Here is a 24,279-nt window from a genome sequence, read left to right as displayed (position 1 = left end):
TGCAAAATAAAAACTGTCAAAAATTTTACGTCTTTAATTTATTTTTTTTAACGGAGTGAGTTTATAAGAGAAATCTACGATAATTTTTTTTAATTTCTGTAAGGGAGGAAATTAAACTGAGATACACAACTTAAAATAATCGAAACATTTTTCGTGGCAGTAGAAAAATTTAAAATCTCCCGCGTGGACAGAGAAATGTAAAATCAGTTGTGTCTGTAAATTAGTTTTTGCGCGCGTGTAGATCAACGTAAATAACGCGCTGGAAAAATGTAATTAATGGATAATGCGGTTATATAATACTCCCTTTTTTCTCTCTCGCCTCACTTTGTTCCGCCATTTTTATTCTTCATAAAAATACATCGAAGTATGAAGTACCTTACGTTGCAGAATAATCCGCGCACAATATACTTCTAATATCATTAGTGGCTCGTTTAAGCAATATTGAGATTATTAAATTGCCAATAAATCAACTATATCATCTCAAAAATGTATCTTTAAAAATATGTCTGAAAAAAATATATATAAATGTATATAAAATTTTTTTAAATATATATAAAATAAAAAAAATATATACATGTATAAAAAAAAATATATATATATATATATAACATATATAAACTTGTAAGTTTTACAATGTATATATTATGCATAATTTTTTATTGCTAATTACTGGTGCAATTTATTTATCATAATTTTTATAAGACAGATTTTGTAATAAACAATTACATGTTTTGTTTTCAGTGTGTATGTACATATGATTTGTTTATTAAAATTTCCATAATATTGACAAAAAACGTAAAAAATTATTACTGACAAGTCATTTAATGAATATTTAACAACGTGGGACTCATATATTATGCGTTGGTAGATTCTCAATTTTTGTCGCTTCTTTTCGCTGAAAAATTCATTATTATTAAAATTTATAGAACGGACCGCATCAGTTATCCCTGGTTTACCAAATTTTGTGAAAAATATTTCACATAGCACTATATCAAAGCAGCTTTGTACATTTTGTGGTTACATTGTAGTGTTATATGAATGCGTCGTATCCCTGTCATTGTTATGCATACATATTGAGATCAAAATTTCGAGGACCAAAATATTAAATCCAATCTAGAATAAGACAAGATGAGAAATAATCGCGGTCACGCGATTTTTTTTTATATCAGGTAGCAAGTTTTTTAATATTAAAGTTGATATCGCGAAATTTGGCATGCATATAAAAATGCGAGGCATTCAATATAATGTTTGCTTTTTTATATCGAAATACATTTTAAATATTTTATTTTATTACATTTATATGCGTTAATAAACAGAAATTTTATTAGTAATAATTTGTTATAATAAAAAAAATGTTTAAAGGTGGTTAAAAAAAGAAGTCTTATAAATAATTTTGATTAATATTAATTTTTATATACAATTATTATTCTTATTTCAAAATTATTAAAATGCTAATATTATTAACAATAATTATTAATAAAATATTATATTATAATATGCGTATAATTTAGCGTTAATTATTGATAATGTAATTTAAAAAATTTTTCTTTTAATAATTATTTATACCTCATCTTAATGTTGAACATAGATAGAAGAAAAGATATTGATTAACAACTGCTTTTGGTCGAAACATAAGAAAAACTGATAACCTTTTTTTTTTAAAGAATATACTCTATGAGTTTTTTCTACATAAGAAAACATAAAAAACATAAGAAAAACTGATAATCTTTTTTTTAAAGAATATACTTTGTGAGTTTTTCCTACAATAAAGCATCTCGTTGACGGGTGATAAATTACTGTGTAACAATTAACGTTGCTGTAATTACACGAGCAGATAATTACCAGAAGTCTAACCATCCTATATGTCAATAGCTTGTTTCAACAGATCTTGCAGAATAAAACATGAAAAGTTTCAACAATGTGTCCATAACTTACTTTTTCTATGGTTTTCATGTTTATGAGTGGAAAAAGCTCTTTTGAAATGAATGGCTGAAATTTTCTGCGTGTCCACGATGAATATTTTAATTAGTTAAATTTGTCTTCAATAATGAAATTTGCAAAACTTTTGATCCTTTTTGTGTGCATTAAGTGCTATCTTTAAATTTTATTAAAATTATATGAATTAATAATAAAGCAACGTTAAAATTGCTAAAATTATATAGTTAAAATTGAAGTTTTGGTTACACAATAATAAATAAATAAATTAATTATGACTTATTAATTAAAATATAAATTAATTAAAGTATAAAGCTCTCAATTACGTAGAAACTTCTCCAGGAAATTGATTGAAGTGATACATTGATATACACACAATAATTTTGAAAATTAAATCTACAAATCAATTCTAACAAAATTATTCTGACAGAGAGAAAAATATATATAGATAAAATATAAAATAGAGAGAGACATACGCACATAACAAGAAAATAGAAATAAATAATTAATTGAAAAGTATATCTATATATATATATATCACAACTCATTTTATTATATATATACATAATTGTATTGTACAGATGTATTAAATTTTCGAAAAAATAAAAGTTATATATATATATATATATATATATATATATACTTATTTTTGTTACACTAATTGCACTAAATGAAAAAAACTCTCTCTATCTGTATGCTTTTTTCTTTTTTTTTCTTAGTTATCTTATTACGAAATTTTACATACAAGGCAGACTTTTATGGACATTGTTTTTTAATGAAAATTAAGATATCCTTTTACATCGTATTTAAAGTTTTAAAATATGTAACGTATATAAAATTATTTCTGATATCGATCCTCATCTTATTCACCCACTTTAATTTTAATATAAAAATCGAACAAAAGTATCTTGTAAAGAATTTATATAGTCTGCAGCAGTTGAGACAAACATATCTATGATACAATCTTAATTAAATATGATTTAGAACTAAATATTCATAAAATTAGATATGTAAATGATTTATAAATTGCTCACTGAGACATGCGCATAATCGAATAAAATTTCAATAACTAATATTTTCGGGGTAATTTAATTTTCAATTAAATCTATCTGATAACTGATAAAATTGAGATAATAAAAAATAATTGAATTCTCCGAACTTATCGATTATCCGAAAACGAAACTCGACGTTCAGTATATAGAATCAACTCAATTTCAATTTCACTAGTATCCATATTTTTATGTATAACACAGAATTGTCTAACTTAAATTTTTTGTAACTATCTTAAATTATTCGTATCTATTCATTGCATAAAAAATTCAATTTTTTATAATATATAGAATATATAGTATTTTTAAATTCGCATATCTGTAGGAAAAATACATAGACATTTGCATAAGTATAACTATGAGAATTTTTGAAATACTTCTTTTAGTATGTTTCCTTTTGAAATAATAAATTACTTTATAAGATATTTATCGCAAGAAAGTTTGTTAAAACTCCGCCGCAGTAAAATAAACGCGCGCAAAGAAAACAATATAGAAAAAAAAATTATGATTAAGAATTCACATATTTTTCTTTCCTTTCTTATTAAATTAGTTTAACTTTTATCGTAAGGAAATGTATGTGATGAACTTTGAGAAAAGGTTGACTGATCTAATTTGACTAAATAATTCCATATCAAAATGTTTTGTAATAATCAAATTTGTATATTTTAATTTACATATAAAATTATTCAAATGTTAAGAGGTAAATATTGTTTTTCATTATTGAACATTTATGCGAGCTGCTCTTTTTCACATAAATTTATCGCGTGCTTAGTTCTATATTAAATTTAATTACATTAAGTTAAGTTATTATGCAGCTATTATTATGGATTGCTGAGACTGTGTTCTTATTTTATAACTTTTTAACATGTGCGCTTTCATTATTATTATTATTATTATTATGATTATTATTATTATAAAATAGCCCTACAAGTTTTAGATCAGTTTAAGAGTTGTTTTATTGTTGCACGTTTTAAAGTTGAAAAATCGTCTTAATGTTGCGTTTAATAAAACTAATTTTTTTAAGTTGGTTTTAATTGCACAAGTTTCATATTATATACATTACCATTTTTATTTGTCATTAATTAATTCTCGTATTGAAGTGCACATAAAGTGCGTCGACGACAACGATTGTGACACGGTCCGCGTTTTTAGTCCACTTGTCGGAATTGTCGTGCTGTTATTAACGCGGCGCGTTAATTACAAGAACAAGGCTGCGCTCATAGAGAGAATTATTTTTTGTCATTTAATTCACTATTTAGTCTGAGCTCGTGTTACAGATTCCACGTAGACTCATATCCTTCTCTGAAACATTGCCTTAGATAAAACGTAATATCGCTGAGGCATCGCGATTCATCAATCTAAAAGCAACTGTGCGGAAAATTATAGATACTAATACATCATTTCGTATTTTTCGTTCTGTGTAAACCGTAAAATTCGTTTAGCTTTAGAAATCAGAAGCATAAGAGAGAGAGAGAAAGGAACTCTCTTCTCGCAAATACTAGGTTGCAAGCATTCTTATAAATCGTGCGAAAGCGCGGTTTCCTTTCACGCGAATGTAAGGAAAAAAAAAGGAAGAAGGAGAGACCGCAAGAAAATCTCGCCCCTTCTTTCTCGCGGATTTTTCGCGCGAGGGTCGGAGTTGGAAAGATTCACGGTTCGATGGGCTGAATCATCCACTTTGCAACTAGCGAACTCTCGCAGAACGCCGGTAATGTTTGAACAGAGTCCGCGAACTGACGAAGGGAAAGTTCGACGCGCGTCGTCGCTAAAATAAAAACTCGCTTCTCTCTTTTACCCACATCTTTTATTACTGCTAACTTAAAAGTATTATCCCGCGCCCGCTAAAGGCTGAAGGAATTTCCGGAACAAAAGAAGAGAGTCGCGAGAGGGATATCGCTGTTCGATTCTTGAATGTAATTGTTTCATTCGTCGTGCTTCCTCGTGGAAATGTTGGAAAATTCAAATTCATCAGATATGTCGTCCGTAAAAAAAAGACGCTTTTTATCGATAAATTTTACTTTTTTTTTACTATTTATTGCCTGTATAGAATAAAATTGTTTTTCTAGATTTTAAGTATTTGTAAGAACAAATTTTTAGACATATACATATATGTTGTATATAAAAAATCTGAGAAAATTAAATAATTAGTTTTCTTATGAATCTTTTGCATCATGTCGTATTACGATAAGAAAAACTGTAATTATTAATTTTTTTATATTTATACAATATATTAGAAGTCCAAATTTGTTATTATGAATACTTTAATACTAGAAAAGGATTTTTCATTCTGTATAGTCAATAAATAATTAGATGAAGATAATATATAAAAGACAGATAGAGTCAGCATCCCCTTAAATTCTAGGAATGACGGACCATAAACTTTGAATGAGAGATAATATAAATTTAATAACTGTAATCAAATTCGAAAATAAAATTATCGAGATGTACCATAAAGCTATTATGAGAAAATATATTTAATTATTATTAATCTTTTTTAATATTGTATATGTCATGTTAATATATTTTATTTTAAATAAGATATATTAAAATAAAATAAAAATTTAAATTTTCTTTTTTTCTTTATTAAAAGTCAAATAATAATTTAGAAAATATGAATATTTCTTAAATTCTTCGACGAAACATTACAAATTTTGAATAAGATGATATAAATTTAATAACTAAAATCAAGTTTGAAAATATGATAAAGCTAGTATGGTTAAAGATTTATTATGAGATAACATATCTATAATTGCTAAATTTTTTAACATATATTTAAAAAATAAGGTATATTTAAATAAAACAGAAATACAGTTTAAACTTTCTTTTTATTTCTTCATTCAAGTCAAAGAATAATTTAAAAGATAAATTTTTGTGTATAATATAATTAGAAACATTCACGATGATTTTAATGTTTCGCAAATTTTTACATAGTATGGGTATATTTAGTAGAAAATAATTAATTAAAATATAATTAGAAAATAATTAAATGTATGCATTGCATGTGTATGTGTCGTATGCATATATTTTTATTTTATATATTAGATATTTAAATTTTAGATATTTAAATCAGTTTTAAAGATTAGTTTACTATTGCGTATTTTTCTGTTTATAAAAGTTCGACTCTCTTAGAGATTTATTTTATTGCCAAAGCGAGTAAAAATGGTTCCGCCCATGTAATTCTTTCGTTGATGACGTTCGGATGTCTTTGATCAGCGGATCTTTGCTGTCTTCTTCATTTTTCTGCTTTCTATCTTTGCTTTCGGAGTTTCGAGACGTATCAACCAGCACTTGAAATATCAAGGAGCTTCTTTAAGTCTGAAATCCACTTTTACTATCTTAGCTGCACTTTATTTAAATAAAAAGCATTTTTAAAGATTAATGATTAAATCTGAAATGATCCATGTATGTGAGCAAAGAACGCATTATAATCTAAAAATATTTTAGGGAGAAGAAAAAAGGAATTTCGCGAAGAATATTTAAAATAGCATACTAAATGTCGATTTATTCTAGATTGATTCCAGATTCTAGATTTTATGTTAAAAAATAGATATACTGAATATATAACTGATAAAAATAAAAAGCAAAAAGAGATAGATGGAGAGAAATATCGATTAATTGACTGATTTTTCTTAATTTTCTCAATCATTTGTAACGCAAATTTAATTACAATATTAATGACAATATTACTCTTTTAATATTTGCTTAAACAGCTTTTTTCATATCTCAGCTGCTAAGGCATTATACATTTTTACTCCTTAGTAAAAAACGTATTCTTTGTACACTCGTTGTTCTACGAAATTACATTGTAATGCGCCCCGGTTTGTCATTTACTTACATTTTCCGCTTTTTGCAACTCCTATTTTTTAATTTTGCTCCGGTAATGTGTTCTCTTTAAAATTCTAAAAATTAATATAAATACATTATAGTACAGTTTCTGTTTTATGGGCATAAACTGCAGCTTGTAGCTCCACATCTATTACATCGTAATATGACTCTCATAATAGGTATGGCTCGATTTTGCCCTATTTGCAATTTACTCAGCTATGTTTCTCGCGTATCAACTAACAACGTTGCACAATACTTAAAATGAGGTGCTATAATTGTCTCGTATATTTAGTCTTTATATATTTAGTCTATTTCGTATATTTATATATTCTCGTATATTTAGTCTTTATATATTTTGTCTATTTTATATAAGTGTCCTATATTATATTTAGTCTTCATATATTTTCTTATATAATTGTCTTATAAATTTAGTCTTACATATCGATATAAAATTATCTACCGTATTAAAAAAAAGGAAAAAATCAACTGTCATTTTAGAGGAAATTAATGACGTAACGCGATCCTCTGCTTCCGGTCCGAATTAATTAATTTTTGCGTATTTGTCGACTGACTCATCATTTCTAGGGTGCGTCTCTCCCTTATTACGTAACTTATCAGCAGATTAATGGCAGAATTAATTACCGAAAAAATTATAGAGAACAAAAAGTACGCTTTTTTTTTAACTTTGTTCTTTGTTTCTTCTTTCAGATTGGATGCAGCTGACTGATCGGAACAGCGAGGAGAACGAAATTTCCAAGATATTGGACTTCGTGCAGAAAAGTAAAGCTTAACAGTGAGTACAGAAATATTTGTTTTAAAGCGAGAGTTATGAAACGAAAGGAAATATTACGTATACATATAGAGCTGGTCGAGAATTATAAGTATATATATGCATAAAGAAGAGAAGAACTTTCATATTGTTTAAATAATTTATTTTTGCAACAAAATATTTCTCTGTTCTATATTTTTTTAAATTTATTTGCAAATTACTTTCACTCTCACAAGAGTTAGAATAGCAAAAAAAAAGTTTAAATAAATTGCTACGCAAGTATTTTGCGATGAATTTTATCTCTCCGTGAATTTTGACTTTTTAAATATTTATAGGATACGAACGGTTGTAGGCACATACAGATAGAAAATAAAGGAATTAAATTAAATAAAGCTCGCCGCGCGTTAAATATGTAGGTAGACTTTCACATGAAAATTCTTTCCGCTTTAATTCAACTTTGACAGAAACTGATATTTTAAGCCGATGCGTTGGAATATTTAATCTATTTTAAGCTAATTATGATATATATATTAATATTTGATATTAAAATAATTGTTATATAAAAAATTTTAAATATATTAGAAATATATAAGTACTAATTTAAAAATAACTGAAACAAATACTAATAAATATTAATTCTTAGAACAGAAGTTAATTAAAAATCATTTAAAAAATGGAAAATTAACAGTACAGATTCTGCTGTAATTTGATCACGTATTGCACAAGCGAGGAATATATATTTTACAGCATTTAACGAGGTACCGCATACGGATGTTGCATGTTATGTTAGATGTTTACATACGCGATGACTTAAGGCGATAGACTGAGAGAGAAAAGTTGTTTGTTCAATTAATATAATCTGTCATATCTCAGCAACTGCTTAGATATACATATAAATTCTTCTTGTTAAGTAAAATCATTTTACTGGCATTTATATTACAAGACATTATAACTACAGTTTTCTTGAATCAACGTCTGAAAAAATTTATAGGATTTTATTATGATTTCATAATGCACGAAAATATTATATATGTATATATCATTTATAAAATGATACATAGAGTGCTCCATTTTATTTTTGATGTTTAACAATTTTAAAAAATGAATTTCTTAAAATTGTTACAAGTAAAAATTACTTGGTTTAAAGAGGATATAATACTGACTTTAATTTAATATGTTATGTGAGATTTGCCTCAGGTTATAGATTTTTATAAGTAAAATCTCTATTTTTATATTACATATTCTTAAAACTAATTGCAAAACATTTTCAATACACACAAATTAGTAAAAAAATTAAGCATTCGCTCTTGTTTTGAATAAACACTGGAATTTATTTGCATATTTAATTTAAAAAAATTAAAAAAGAACAAAAAATAAGAAACAAAAAGATTCCAATTATGCCCTCTCCGTGGAAAAAATCTTGCGGACGCCCGTATTTGTAAATCAATGTGAATCCAATATAACAGCGAAAATTCTAATTTTATAAATACTTTGCAATTTTGACTTCTGATCAAAGCATTATTTAGAACAAAATTTCATGCATGATTACTTTCAAAACGAAATAATTGACATTCACGTTTGCGTGCATTTGTGCATTAATCTATATATGACTGCGCTGCGTAGCTATTTAATTTAACCGTCCATTAGCAATCATCGGGAGTATCTTCCGATATTCTTTGATGTTGCATTACTGGGTTGAATTCAATCAGCTGCGAGTAATCTGGCAGAAATACCGTAGAAAAGGTGTCACCAACCGCGCGCGGCGGTTTCGCCGGAAATGAAAGGTCCGGTGCACTCTAAGTGCACATCGCAATCACCTATGCTTTGTCGTCCCGGATAAGAAAATGAAGTGGATATCGGCTAAGGCTGCGGTCGATTTAAGAGTCGTCTCTAACTGCCGAACTATGTGTCATTGACATCGCGAAGTTCGATTATTTAATTTCTAATCGAAATTTTGACGTTATATCAATTATTATTCAAGGAAATTGCTAAATGTTTAAATAGGGAATAGTTAATTTTACGAGACTAAATTAAGTATTCTCCCATACAAGATTTTCCATTATAAATATTAAAACAAGTTAATATTAACGCATTTATAACTCATCTTTAAATCATTTTTCCATTAAATAATTATTTTTGAAAATATATATGTATGTATTTAACGAATATTAAGATTCATTAAATGAATCTGTTATCACTTTGACAATTTCTTTTCGAGAACAATTTTGGGAAGTATAACTTGTAATGAATGTTAAAATTAATTTATAATGTCTGCCATGACGAAAAAAAGAGAAAAGTTGCCAAAACTAATATGAAATTCTAACAAATTACACAAGTTTTTGACTGTAACAACTTTGCGTGCCTCAGAATAGTGTTTCAAGATGTTACAACGGTTGGTGTCAGTCTAATAGTCATTAGCTGTAATTATTTAAATAATTTACGATCGTGGAAAAAACAAGATAACACCGTAGCCCATTTCTAAAATTATTTAATAATAGCCTTGCGATGCAAGAATACGTTGCTCACTTATTCTCAGTGTGTTGAATATTACATTTGATTAATAAACTAAAGCATACATTATACTTATGTAAATTTAATTTATGTTTGGTTTTATTATCATATTATTTTTATGATTTAGTATTTTTTAGATATTTATTATTTATTATTCAATCGATTATCTAGTCTTATATTTTAATTGTTTATTATAAAGTTCTTATTATTAATTTATTAAAGTAAAATTTAATATGTACAATATAAATTATTAGATAAATCTTACAATACTCTAGTTTTATAAATAATAAGGACTTAAAATTGATATCATTTTAAAATATTGTAATGTATTTCTTTATATACATAGAAGACGATTCCAAATGGTTGGTTTATTCAAATCAAGTATATTGTTTACAACAAAAATATGTTTAAAAAACTGTAAATAACATTATATTGCAAGAGATTTATAATTATTTATATGCATATATATATATGTATTTAAATATTTAATAATTATTTAATAATAGTTGAACGTGCATTTGGGCGTCGAATAATTAAATACTTGATTATTTTAGTTTACTACACAACACGAAGGTATCTCACATTCTGTTTTATATGTGCTCTCGCTATAAAAGTACTTGACCATTAACAGTTCGCCAGTAGATAATAGCGGAAAAATGATAGTCGACTATTAGCTTTCAGTACCGCCATCAGTTAGGCGCTAACGATCATGATAGTGGTTATAATAGAGGCGAAGAATAAAGGTTGACGTCAGGGATCATTCAATGTCATTAGTACGTATTATGTGCGCTTTGCAAATATATAATAGTCTGTCATTTAATTCATAGTTTATTTATATAAAAATGTGCTGACAGCTTTCTTCAACATATAAAAGTATTTCTGACATATCAGAAAATGTGTCACTCTAAAATTTTATGGTAAAAATATCAATATTTAATCCCACATTAATAAAGAACGAAAATAATTTTATCGAAAATTCTAAAAATTTTTCATATTTTTTTCCAAAAATTATTTTTGAAAAATATTATTAATGCGATTAAGTAGAGATGTTATCACCATAAAACTCTTATACAAATCTAAATTATACAAATCTATACAAATATAAATTTTTTTTATACTTTTCGAGATATATTAAGTAGAGCAAAAATAAGCTGCTGTGATTTCATCCCGTAGAATTATTTTTGTAGTTACACATTTCTAAATGTATCTTCTCTACTGGTGTGTAAAGTTTAATTTAAATCGAAATTTTTGAATTCAAGATATTCCCTTATTAATCTGTTTTTAAAGGAAAAAATCAATAATATTTAACATTAAAAAAAATTGTTTTTGTAATCTTATATCAACATAATTCTCTCAATAAGATCGAGCAACACGCACAAAATAAGATTTTTACTGAAACTTATAATTTATGTGGAAGATAAGATTTATACGCGACAAATCGATTTCTTGAAGATAAACGCTCGAGTAGGCAAATAATCGGACGCATTCGAGATGTCGTAATAAGCGACCAGCCACAGATGTTATCCCTTGCTGAAATGGCGGTCTGGGGTACTAAGACAATAGATATCCAATCTGGTCGGGATTCAACGATTGTTTGGATACATTCCAGATTGTAAGCTAGAACAACAAGCAAAATCTTGTCTGTATCGTTTTGATTCGCAAAAACGGGCCGCGACTCGTAGCCAATCTTGTTATCAACGTCGATAAATTATATTCGCGAATAATAAATGCACAAATATGAGATAATTTCGAATACATATTCGATCTCATAAACCTTTATATTTATTCAGAAATATTACATATTTTTAATATGAAATGTACGTAAAAAATATTAGTCTCATAAAACTCTGTTAAATGTTTTCTATAACATCAAATTAAATTTTAAATCAATGTCCTATAATTATAATTACATATTTAAATTACGTTGACATGATTCCTATGTAAAATAGATTCAGATTATTTCAGATTTTACAAAATATTTACGATTTTCAAATTATAGTGGATTTGTGCAAATATATAAAATTAAAAAATTTCTAATTTTAATTTTGGATATAAAGTAATCTATAGTATTTATATACATATATTAATATTATATATAAATATTATATATAAATTTTGTATATAAAATAATATATAATATAATATAGTAATATCTATATATACGTATAATAATACAATAATGATATATATTATACATCAGAGTGTTTGATAATATAATCGCCTCATCCATCGTGCTGAAGTAAAACGGATTAAACCGAGTAAGAAAGTTCTGTACCGTTTTGCGATCTCGCAATAATTAATGAGAATTTAATTAAAAAAGATCGGCTAATTCGTGTGCGAATACAAGAATACAAGAAGGAACATCCCAAAATTAGATACACAATTGTACGTGCGCATATACACACATATTATATACATATATACAGTGTTTGCTGTTATCTAAATAAAATTATATATAGATGATTATTCAGAAGAAATTTTGACATCATCTTATCTTTACATAAGTAATAAAAATATATATCATGTATATCTGCATCTTAGATGAAGAAAAGTATTATCTTTACTAAATTATTTAAAACAATATTCAGATAATAAAAGTACCTTTTATATAGATATATTTAAATTCAAAATTCTCTTCATCTTGTCTAACAATGAGATAAATCTACATATTTCTAGATAATTTTAAAATCATCTAAGCATAACACTGCATATATATGAACATATAATATTTAGTTTTTCCGGAAAATAAACTAAAAATGTTCCTTCTCATAAAAATCCTTTTTTTTCTCACAATAATAATCCAGAATTTAAAAAAGGTTTTTTGAAAAACATCAAAGTTACTCAGACCCTAAGAAACTGTCCTTGTTATTTTCCATCTCCACTGGGGATTCATTATCGGCATTGCATAAATATTCTACGGAGCCGATCGATGCGTTTGCGAGAAGCCATTGTCCTATCCCTCGCTTCTATCTCCTCTCGGTGAAATATTTGCCGATGCATACCGAGCATGATTTAAAACGGCAATTTCGCGATAGTAACCGCAATTAATAATGGCGCCGGTCGTTATACACTTCTTCCGGCGTGCGCCGGATCGATCGAATGGATTATTATCGATTGATATCTTTGGTCCATTGTTGCGGCCGCCAGCTGGTTTGTCAAGGAAACCTCCTCCTGATTGATCGGATGCAGAATCGGATTGGATATACTTCCAATGATTGCGTCGGGAGCTGCAAATTGCTGCATCGCAGCAGTTGCTGCCGTTAAAGTTAAGGTGATCCTAGCATCGTTCTGTTTTACCGATAAAACCATCATTTTTCCGCACTCTTTTCTTTTTATTGGTTGAATAAAAAAATTCATGCTTTTCCACGATTAAAGTACAATATAGAAGTAAAGCCGGAACCTGTCGATTTTACGTTAAAAATAAAACAAATTAATTTTAATTTTCCCTTTAGGAGAATTCGATTATGAGAGCAAATATTCGAGACATATCGTTGTTAAGTCTTTGCAATTTACCGATATATCTTATATATATACGTGAGACAATTTACATGATTTTTAATGATTTGTTAAGAAAATAGCATCTCTATTTAAAAAATCGTTGAACCGCAATCTTGAAATTCTTTTCTTGCCTGAATTCGCCGGTTCTTTTTAATTAAGTATAATACAAAAACAAATTTGATTTTTAAAACTAAATATCTCGAACTAAGCATCTTAAAATTGAAGTTTCGAAAATAAAGGAGATTCTGAATTTCTCTAGTCATACACTCTCTCTCGCTCTCTTCTTTCTTTCCCTTTCTTACTCAACTCTCAGCCGAAACGGCAAATTTGTATGGAAGAACGTTAAGAATTTTGGCTCGGTCGGTCGGCAACAGAATCTCTTCCAACTTTATGTCCAATTCGGCAAGGAAAAGCTTTGCTTCTCGCTAACAAAGCAAACTTTTCTCTAGAGTGGGAAAGAAAATGCAGCACATTTTGTATTCGTGAATTTTACAGACTGTTATATCTCGAGATATATCGTGCACTTTGCTCTTCTTTTTACGCTTTTTCATATGTAAGCGATGAGCTAGTTATGAAATATCGATCAAGACTCTCTAGATTGCGGATGATAGTTCAATATACATTGTGTTTAATTCGCAAAAAAATATATTATGATTTATAACATTATAAAGCATAAAAATATTATTTATTATAACTGACAACAATTTAAATTATAAAAATATATTACAATTTATATAATAAATCATGAATATTTATAATTTTAATTTATACAGCAAATTATTTTTAACAAATAAAAGTTTTAATAAAATATTTAATGTTAGCGAAACAAATTTCTCTAGCACAATATATACAATAACTATGACACATTTTATCTCAAAGTAATCTTTTCCAATTATAACTTTAAATTGTGATAGAGCAAATTGGATTCGTATTCAGCTTTAAAAAATTATTAAAATTTTTTTTATATTGACTTATATTATTTTAATATAAATAATTAATAAAATAAAAGCTAATATATATATGAAAATACACGAATGAAAAAGCCTTTGAAATTAATTTTAAATATTATATATTAGTTGAAAATTAAATGTTTGGTCGCATTTCAAGCCACCTTTAGAAGTTGCATATAAATAAAGCATAATAAAACGTAAATAAAAAATTTACACGTCTGTAAAGTCAAATTAATACATATTTAAAGATAGACGAAATAAAAAAAGAATGGTATAACTCGTGCGATTATAAATACATGGAATCCCAAAATCTTCCGCAAACTTCCGTCGGAGAAACTTCCCATCGATTCCAGCCATTGGGGAGGAAGAGATGCAAAATACAATTATAATGCAATCCAACCCTAGGTTATTAAATAGAAGTAAGAAATAATTGTTGATCAAATTGATCCAATTTATAGTAAGCAACTCATATTATTTTTAAATTAAAAATTTTGAAAAAATATGTTTTATTAATTGAACAAATTCTTCTATCCATTTATACCCTCTTATGAGATATGCTTTAATCTGAAGAGTAATATTAATTTCTTTTAGACAATATATATATATATATACATATATATATATATTTTTTTTTAAATGTATTTTAGGAAATATCTTCTGGATTTATATATACATAAATATATATGGTTTCAATATATTTAACTACTGAAATATATCTCTTTCTTGTATACATATGTAATTCGCAAGTCAAATATTTAACTTTTGGTGTACTCTACAAGTTTATGCCCGCGTATAAATTCGTTCAGCAAAGCGTAAAACTCCGTGTCCGATTTCGGAATTATACTACCCAACCGTGCGCACACCCTACACATAATCTAATATTTATACAATTAAGCCTCGATGGCAGTGGGCGAATGGTAGGACGAAAAGGGACGCCTCAACAAAACCTCGTTAGGCCGATCGGAGCGTGAAACCGTCGGCGGTGGTTTCAACCCTCTAAAATGGCCCCTTCCGTCAAAGATGGCGAGCTAATGTACCAAAGGTTGGCGTCTGGCTAATTTTTGCGAAAATTGCAAGAGAGGCAGTTTGACGGCCTGTCATATCGTAGACACGCTGAGAGTCATTTTACGTCCAGAACCGCCTACGTTTGTCCGGAAAGTAATGCGTCGCATTTTTTTAAAAAAGAATTTATTGATCGCATAGGTAAAACAACTTAAAATTGTTCGAAGTATGACCCTTCTGCGTCAATACATTTTTGCCAACGCGATTTCCATGCGTCATAAGATTTCTGGAACTCCTTGACTGGGATGCTGTTCAGGGAGGCCGTCGAAGTAGCTTGTACGTTGTCAACCGACTCGAGCTGTTGTCCTTTGAGCTCCCTTTTCAGCCGAGGAAATAAAAAAAAGTCCGCCGGGGCCGAAGGAAATTGGGATTATCTGCACAGAGTTGCTTGAGTTCTTCACAAACTTCCACTCGGTGTTGCTTTTGCGCATCGGTCAACACTCTGGGCACAAGTTTTGCGCAAATCTTCCGCATGGCCAAGTCTTCCGATACAATCTCGTGAACAATCGTTTTCGGCAAGTTCAATAATTCCGACATTAAGCGAACATTCATTCGACGGTCTGAATTCAATAATTGGCGCACACGAGTCACATTGTCGTCCGTTCGCGATGTTGACGGGCGTCCTGCGCGGGCCTCGTCGGCGACCTCCTTCCGACCTTCTCTAAACATCTTGTGCCATCTGTTTGACTGCGATTTGGAAAGGCAATCGTCCCCGAAAACTTTCTTGAGCATTTCAAAAGTTTCCAGCGGCGTCTTGTCCAGCTTCACGCAAAACTTTATCGCATAGCGTTGCTCTATCGTTCTCTCCATCACAAGTTCGACGCGACCACTAAGCAGAGGTTCACAGAATAAGCCGTCCTAACCCTCCAAGCGCATGGAAACAATTGAGCGACCTACCGTTGGAAAGCTAAGGGTACCCCCCTTCCTCCCCAACCGGTCCCATCGCTCTGCGATGTATAGTCGCGTCACAAAAAAATGCGACGCATTACTTTCCGGACAAACGTATGTGCAATGCACCTTTCTATATTCACTTTGATCTTTCTTTTAATGACATATGCGAAGAGACAAGGGCATATTATGTATAATAATTTATTTATTTTTTTTTTTTTAGTTAATTAATAGATTTTTAATTTATTTTTTTTATTATATTTTTACTAATTTTAGTCACTTCATAAATAAATGTAAATGTAAATCTAGCTTTTCTTCTATTCGTAAAAAGAAGTTTAATAAAGTTTGCAAATACAAAGAAAATTAGAGAAGTTTTTTTTACTTCAATAGCATAATTTATATTCAGAGTGTCTCATTTTATAAAATAAATTTAAACAATTAAGTAAGAAACGCCGCGCTTTAGAAAACAATGTCTCGAACGAAAGTTGTTTGATTTTGAAGGAGAAAAAGTTGATAATTGTGAGTTTTAAATAAGATCAATTTTCAAGATTATTTAAAAGCCAACCTCCTAATATTTTATATACCAAATATTACAAGAAATCAATGTATATGAAAAAATTGCAGTGGTTGACCTTGAAATAACCTTGAAAAAGACCTTAGTCCAAATTCAAGAATATCAATTTCTCCCTCAAAACCAAACAGCTTTGATTCAGAGTATTATTTTCTACCATAAAAGACAATGTTTTTTTCATATACATATATTTAAATATATCTTATCATGAATTGAATACGTTTGAAAATAATTTCTTCTAAATCATCCCTTAATTACTTTTCGAACTTTATATGGCTTGTCCTTAATGCTTCTATAGTTTCGCCCGCTTATAGTCGACTTAATAATTTCCCGAGGCACATTTCGCAAGAAAGGGCACGAGAGAGAGTTAGCTGGCGGTTCTCGAAGTTGCGTATCATGTGCAAGGATCTCGTTCTCGCGAGGGTGCACGGGCCACTTTGTTTCGCCAACGAAAACATCAAAGGATCCGCCACTGCTTCCTCTCTTTTTTTCTCCTTCTCGCTCCTTTCTCTGTCGGTCCCTACAAGAGAGTTCATACAATTTGCTTTTCGCTTCGACGGATTTTAATACTATCGGAAATCTAGGAATCCACTCATCCCTTCTCTCTTCTTACCCTGCTTTTCACTTTCTCTCTCTCTCTCTCTTTCTCTTTCTCTTGTCGGTAATGGTGCGCGTCTTTCCTACAAAGAGTTACGAAATTACTTTTTGACAAGATTTGATTTTCCGACGACTGGCATATGGGATATCGTAAAAAGAAGTACGTGTAACCGCGTATACAATGTGATATTTGTGAAAAAGTAAAGATGAAAAGACGTGTGCGCCGTCAAAAAATGATCGGGATTGATATATTAAAGAGAAACGAAACGATGATGTCGATTTTTATTCAAGGTTTATATGTATATACAATAGAGTACATGTAATTCACGTCAACGTTATCGGATATCACGTCGATATATATCGGGGATATATAACGAATATATTGGATGAGACATTTCACAAATAAATGTGGGATTTGTGGAAATACGGATATATTTATTCAAAATAAAATCTGATCCTAGTTCAAATTTTTTCCCCAATTTATTGCAATTGTCTTCTTCAATCAATCTCAGAATTTTTTTATTTTGAAAGGTGATAATTAATAAAATACATTTTATTTATTTTTATATATTTTAACAAAATATTTTTATGTATTTTAAACAATATATTTTAATAAAATATTTTAATAAAATATATTTTACTAAAATATTTTAATAAAATACATTGAGAAATATGTAGTTAAAATATGATGATAGAAATAATATATTAAGCGACTAACTGTATGACTACACATAGATATATTCTAATCTAAGGAATCCTTACGTCAAATCTTATGTTTCTAATTAAAATATCTCCAATATTGAAACAAAAATGAAAAATCCAATTGCATTTTTTTTTACATAATGTCGAGACAAGCTTTCGATTGAGATTACTTCGAGTAAGATAGCAATTAATTTTGAGATATCTAAATTTCTTGCTCTCAAAGTAACACTTATCCTATTTCGAGATTTCGGAGTCACATACTATGCACACATGCAAACGAGTTTATCCAGTATCAAAGTGCATTTGCAGCGCTCAACTTCGAGAGACATGTTAGATGTGCAAGTCGACGTACATATGTCAAAACCCCCACTTGCACAGTTAGTTTGTTTCTCAAGATGCATTTGTATAGGCGATATGATAGTAAATGCCGCAGCGTTTTCAGTTTGTATCGTTTAATTAACCAAAATGCGATATCTGGCAAAACGACTGAAGATACGGTATTTTTCAATTAATTAATTTATTTAATCAATTAATTAACTTTTAAATAAAATGTATTATTTGTAATGTTCCAATTCGTGTCATTTTATAATTGTTTTAGAATGTGCAAAATTATTAATTAGAGCAAAGAAAATATATAAAGTTCAAAATTTTTAAAATTTTTAACACATAAAAATAAGAACATATTATCTCAATTAATGCAAGGACGCTACTAAATATAAATTAAAAAATATTTTCTTATTTATTACGATATTTCTTGAGATATACATATATATTATAAAATAATAAAAATAAATAATAAAATGTAACACAAATTTATAATATATAAAAAATTAGACAATATGTATAAATTTATTATAATATAAATTTATATAATATAAATTTTAATAATTTTGATATACAATTCTATATTTTATTCATATGGCAATGTAGAACATAGAGACTCTTTATATTTTATATTTTAAATAAGTATTATATGTACAAAAAAGAACGAATAATTTTCTCTCATTTGGACATTAAACTGTGTCTGAAACAATTCAATATCTGAATTCTCTGGGTTTAAATTATATCAGAAACTGAAATTAAAAACATAATTATTACTTTTAATCTTATCAATCGCAAGCTTTATATAGTTTTCATGATTAAAACGAAATAGATGGGGCATAGTGCATCATATGGGGTAAGCGAACAAACTAGCAAATATTATGTATGTGCAATGTATATATAAAAATTGCATAATGTATAGCAATGCACATACATATTGCGTGCAACAAAGTATGTACAAATTATGTATGGATATTTGATATACATTATATATGTACATATGTATTCTATGTATGTATAAAATGCATCAATAAATGTACATGTTATATACGTTCAAAGTCATGTATATGATACGTATAAACATTCTACATACACAAGATATTATTTTCATATATCATTGGAGAAAAATGCATATTTATAAAATGTCCGATGTTATAATGTTTATAATGATTTATAAGTCTAAAATTGTAATATTTATTGTTATGTGAAGATATATTTTTATCTAGTATTTTTCATATTATTTTCAAGATAATAAAAAATATTTAAACTTAAGATGTGCAAACTAAAAATTATATAGAAATATAACAGATTTTAGTACGTCTCGAGCACGTTTTTATTTTGTTTAGCTTTTTAAATCCGTTTTATACAATTTTGAAAACTTTATTTTTTAAATTATGCGCATTGTATTAAGTATTTTGTGTATAAACAATTTTAAATCGTGTTTAATATCAATTATAAAATGATAGTATGTACAATAAATTACTCATTGTCAGCTAGTAATTAATACATTACTCTTGTATTTATTTCGAAACAGCTAGTAATTAAATTACTTAATATTTTTAATTTCTTTGAATTTTTTTATTCATCGCACACAAGTTTGCACACAATATATTTTTATGTACATTTTATTTTATCGTACAGGGATTTTTTCGAAAAACTAATATTTATTGAAATATTCCGAGTTACATAACCGCAAACAAAGTTTCATGTGAAATATCAGAGTGATTTTTCAGGAAAAACCTATTCACCATGATTTTTTTCACGAAGAAAATTCCCGATAAACCGCGTTTTATATCATGCCACCTTTCCCTGGAATATCGCGCGAGACTTTAATAACTGATGACGTTGCATGCAGTCCGCGAAGTTTCTCCGCTTTCTCAAGCCGCTTCCTTAAGGAATAAAGATCGACGTTGCTTCGGCTTAATGTCAATTTGCATAATACACTCCTGTATTGTATCTCTCCACGTCGATGCTTATCGTCTTCGCTTTTCGTAAATGTCACATTGCGTGCGCGTATCCGGCTAAGCAGACTAATCAACTATACTATAAATACAAAGGCAAATTTAACAATTTATATTGGAAATTTTACACGCGGGTGTACCATCGAGAAGCATAGTCAGTCCTGTCTGCTACTGACTTGCGGAATAAAAATATTCGTCTTTATTATAAGAGTTTTTGATACGTGAAAGATCTATGAATAAATTTGAATTTATATTTCGCCGTATTTTCTCATTCAAGCTTGCAGAAAAATCATCAAAACACACAAAAAATTATTGATGATTATATAATTTCACGAACTAGCCGTATCAATAATTTCTATTATGTTTTTTCTAATATATACATATATTAGGAAAACCTAATAAAATGATTTACATAGTTTGTGGAAATCAGATTCAATAACAAATAAACATTTGGTATACTTAATATAATATCTTTGATTTCATTTTTTAAGAATCTGCACACAATACTTAGAATATATTATACTAAATTGATCTTTGTGATAATCAAACTCATTATTAAATTCAAAGTAAAAGTTATTCAAGTTATGTCCATTGAAACGAATAATTACTCAATTAAATTATATATGTGTAGAGTGTATAATTTGTATTTCTAATTGTCATTTTCTGACATTATCACTTTTTTACGAAATTTTTTTAATTGAATCAAATATGAAATATATATCAATATCTTTTCATATTTTTACAACAATTTTTTAATATAATTTGAATTTGGTGCCTTTTCTGAAAAAGTAATTTTTTAATCAATATATATCGTGCTTTTCTAATTCTTATATCAAGTTTTAAAGTTTCTTGAAAGGCATAATAGTAATACAATTTACAAATGATATTTAAACTTATGTATATTTATGATATTATTCTTTGAATCTTACTACTCTCTAGAACAAGAAAAATTGGAAACAAATAAGAAAGTATAAAAGGAAAAGTAAGAAAAAGTATAAGAAAATGAGAAAGAGAGAGAAAGAACATAAAATAATATGAAAAAGAATAAGAAAGCGAATAATATACGAAAAATAGTTAGCAAGAGAAAGAGAGCGAGAACAAGAGCCAGAAGGAACAAAAAAGGAAAAGAGAGTAAAACAAGAAATGGGGTGAAAAATGACAGACGAATAAGCGCGAGAAAGTGGAAGAAAGCGGATAAAAGTACAAAAGACCGAAACAAAATGAAAAAGAGAATGAAAAAAAGATCGAGAGAGAGAGAGAGAGAGAGAGAGATTGTGGAAGCACAAAAAAAACAAGTATGTAATTATAATAGTAATTATAATATCGTAAAACACGATATTATATACCAGTAGCATTTGTGGTAAAAAATGTAAAAGTATACACTTTATCTTTGATTCTATTAAGCATATTTTTTATTTTGAATTTTATTTACATGATATTCTACTGAAAAGATACACGGGATAAACTTACAGTACAAATAAATTTATGCAAATTGTCCATTGGATTTTCATTTTATTATATTATTCAATTCATTATTTTATCAATGTAATATATTTTTAGTAAATATGATTGATTTTAACACAAATTTTAATATTATAAACACTTTATTTGATTAAAGTTTATTTTTCTGTTGTACGCGCATGTTGTCTTCTCTTTTATATACAGTTTACATATTTAAATGATATAAAAATTCTACTTTATAAAAAACAGCGTGGATCATCCATAATATGTAAATATTAAAATACACAAAGTTATAATAAATAACATGCAAAAGCATGTTGTTATCGTATAGTTTGTAATTATTTATTGAATTGTTATTAGAATGTAAATGTAAATATATAGACATTTATTTTGACTAAAAGAAATTTATCGCTCGATACTTCCAATTTAAAACGAGATCTATAACATGCAGGATTCAACACGAGTTTCCAACTTTTCATGCAAAGCGTGGAAAGTGGAAAATTTATATAGAATGATATAATTATATGTAAATCTCATTTCGTATTGAAAGCGCCGAAAAGTGTCGAATAGATTTTCCGCTTTTGTATGCATAGATATATTAATTGCAATCTATCTATGTAAAACCATACAATTGTACGTAAATCTAATTAATTAGTTTTTATTCTTTTTATTTGTTAAAAAATATAATTATTGCCGTTAATCGAATTTTTATTTATTAACTACTTTTTAATGAACAACAAGCAATTACTAAAATATTTTGAAGAGATTTCTAATTCAATTTTGATATATGTATGAAATTTGATATATATATATATATATATATATATATATATATATATATCAGTCATTAAAGCTTGCTTAGGTAATCGAAACATTTAGCAAATCAATGTTTCATTATATATCATTGCAAAAAATTTGCATTTTCTTTATTTGTATAAAATATGTATATTTTGGTATATTTAATTCTACTTTTTTAACTATTCCTTATACAAATATATATTTTCATATAAACATGCAACCTACATATTTTAATAAATTATAGTGTTACAAGCTTTATAAAAATATGTGAATTTTACGAAAAAAGACATTTAGAGAAAGGCATTTAAATTAAATACATCTTCTAACTAGAAAACATTTCTTTTTAAAAATAAAATTAAAAAATTAATTAAAAAATATATAAATTAATTAAAATAATATTTCTTTACAAAAATAGTAATTTAATTTGAAATTTACACAAAAAAGTTGTATAAAGAATGTATATTTAATTATTCATTAATTATTACGGTATTATTAAAAATTTTTGTTTAAGTAGCAAATAAATTATTTTATTTATTATATTAGTGAATAGTACCTTTATCTGTGAATTACGTTATCTGGAAAGCAACGTACCATGTATGTCAGCATGTTGGCGTTTCGTTCATGTCCGAATTTTATTTCCGACTTGTCGCTAGCGAAAAATATAATTTTATAAACATACATGGTCTCTTTTATGATTTTACGACTAACGCGACTTTCTGTTCTAAAAACGAGAAATAAAAAGAATCATTTTTATTAAATTAAGTTTATTTATGATTTCAGTATTTGTTCATATTCTCATTAATTTAAATTTATTTTTGTAAAAATTATGTGTGTTATTTTGACTGTTATTTTAATTAATCTATTTTTTAATTCTATTTTTGTAAAGAAATTATCTTAGCTAGAAAGAAAAATAACTTGTACTCTTTTTAGATGTTTTAGGTCTTGTTTAATTAACAATATTAATATTAAACAGTGAACAGACTACGATTAGTAATTATGTCAAAGAAATTGTCATTAACTTATAATTACTGCAATGTCTGTTTAAAAATTAACACGATTTTAAAGTCATAATATAGAATCGTATAGTTATGATCTATTATGTAATATCAAAATTTTTGTAGTATTAAAGAATTTATAGCATTTCGATATTAGAGTGTCCTACGAAGCCATCAAATGTTTCTTTAATAATAAATTATCTGGCCAGTTTGGAGATAATTTTTTTCCTTATGAAAAAGTTAGAGATTACTATTTTGACAAGTTTTCATTTCTATGACATTAATATATCTCTGTAACTAAGCAAGGTTAAATTAAAATTCTATTAAAGTAAACTCTATCTAAAATTAACTGAGGAATGTTTCCAAATTAGTTTTGTCAATCTTTT

General features: G+C 27.4%; 1 protein-coding gene across 1 annotated transcript in view; it reads left to right on the top strand.

Moving 5' to 3' along the window:
* Con (leucine rich repeat protein connectin) overlaps window positions 1-24,279 on the top strand; it is a 163,830-nt gene that overhangs the window by 73,487 nt on the left and 66,064 nt on the right. Inside the window, 1 exon segment of the mRNA XM_085489224.1 lies at window positions 7,518-7,602. The gene's annotated coding sequence lies outside the window, so the exon portion shown is untranslated.

This window comes from Nylanderia fulva, unplaced genomic scaffold (assembly GCF_048542155.1).
Source record: "Nylanderia fulva isolate GAGA-0341 unplaced genomic scaffold, ASM4854215v1 Scaffold8, whole genome shotgun sequence".
Lineage (NCBI taxonomy): Eukaryota > Metazoa > Arthropoda > Insecta > Hymenoptera > Formicidae > Nylanderia > Nylanderia fulva.
The sequence above is the reverse complement of the archived record's forward strand: the minus strand, read 5'-3'. Positions and strand labels throughout refer to the sequence as shown.